A 1,637-nucleotide genomic window follows, 5' to 3' on the forward strand; every position below is an offset into this window, starting at 1 on the left:
TGGTGGTGATAAAAAAAAAAAAAAAACTGCAGTTGTGAGCAATTTGGTTAGTCGGACGAATGTAACTGTTAAAACTATTTCTGTATCTGACGCCCAATTGGCTTCTGATTTTGCTTCATTGTTTATAACCAAGATATCTTGCATAAGAAATTATTTAGACAACAGTTCTTCTAGTGAAGTGTATTCAGTTGACTTTCAATCACTGTGCACAGGGGATCATTTGCTTTCAACATTTCATCCACTGGATGTAAATAAAGTCAAATGTTACATCAGAGAACTTAATAAAACATTTTCCCCACTCGATCCACGTAACTACTGCCTAATGTGTACGAGCACGCAGCAAACTTTATCTGCAACATAATAAATACATGCTTCTTAGAAAGTAATTTTGTGCAGCCTGAGAAACATGCTTTGCTTAGGCCGCTAATCAAGAAACCTGGCCTTGAAGTCAAGAGCATGACAAATTATTGTCCAGTCTCTAACCTGTCTATCTTATCCAAGATTACTGAGTGGGCCATACCTGATCAATTCTTACGACTACTGGAACATACCGCGTTGTTCCTGTTGTTCAATCAGCATACAGAAAATACCATTCAACTGAAACTGCATTAACAAAGATTCATAGTGACTTGGTGGAAAACACCTGCAGTGGGATGTCCTCTCTCCTAGTTCTGTTGGATCAGTCTGCAGCTTCTGATACAGTAGATCATAAACTGTTACTGGATTATCTGTGTTTTAATGGCGTTCGTGACAATGCTCTTTCGTTCCTTAAGTCATGTCTGTTGGACAGATCACAGAGAGTGATTATTGATTACATTAGCTCTGATTCTGCTCCCCTTCTGTTGGAGTCCCTCAAGGATCAGTTTTAGGTCCAATTCTATTTACAATTTACATGAGTAGTTCATTAGTCTTTATTTGATGTTCACAAGGTGTCCCATCATTTTTATGCTGACGACACTCAGCTCTATGTTAAGATGTCAGATATTAACGATAACAAGACTAAGCTTGAATCTTTCATCATCATCATCATTGCCAGACGCCATGTATCCCAAACGGGGTGGCCAAGGGCTTAGAGTTAATTGTTTTACAGGGAGGGGCACTAATCCTCCACCAACCCCACTGGACACGTAGGGAGAACGTTATGCTAACAGCATCTGGTGTTCCCAGGCAGTCACCCATTCAAGTACTAACCAGACCCAACGTTGCTTAACTTCGCTGATCGGACGGGAAGTGGTGTACTCAACGTGGTATGGCCGTTTTATGTCTGATATTAAGATCTGAATGGCCAGGAGGAGACTTAAGCTGAATGATGGTAAAACTGAGATCATCATCATCAGAGGAAACAGAAGGGGTGACGACACTGATAATTAATGCCCTGGCTTTGAACATTGGTGTGTCACAGCTTCATCCAAACAGTTTTGTTCGAAATCTGGGTGTTTATTTTAATTCAAAATTAAACTACAAAGAACAAATTAATCAAACTGTCAGAGGACTTGCATATCAGAAATCTGTACTCTGTGAGAAAATTCCTGAATGGACGTTGCCTCTTAACATTGGTCCATGCAGTGATCTTGTCTCGTGCTGATTACAGTAATTCACTGTGGATTGGTCTTCCAAATAACATACAGTACTAAGAA

General features: G+C 39.8%; 1 non-coding gene across 1 annotated transcript; it reads right to left on the minus strand.

Moving 5' to 3' along the window:
• Window positions 1–1,142: 1,142 nt before the first annotated feature.
• LOC145405212 (5S ribosomal RNA) lies at window positions 1,143–1,261 on the minus strand. Its single transcript, XR_013898311.1, has one exon. It is a non-coding gene; the product is annotated as a 5S ribosomal RNA (ribosomal RNA).
• Window positions 1,262–1,637: the final 376 nt, after the last annotated feature.

This window comes from Coenobita brevimanus, chromosome 65 (genome assembly GCF_032717465.1).
Source record: "Coenobita brevimanus isolate Jiangsu-jjx chromosome 65, ASM3271746v2, whole genome shotgun sequence".
Lineage (NCBI taxonomy): Eukaryota > Metazoa > Arthropoda > Malacostraca > Decapoda > Coenobitidae > Coenobita > Coenobita brevimanus.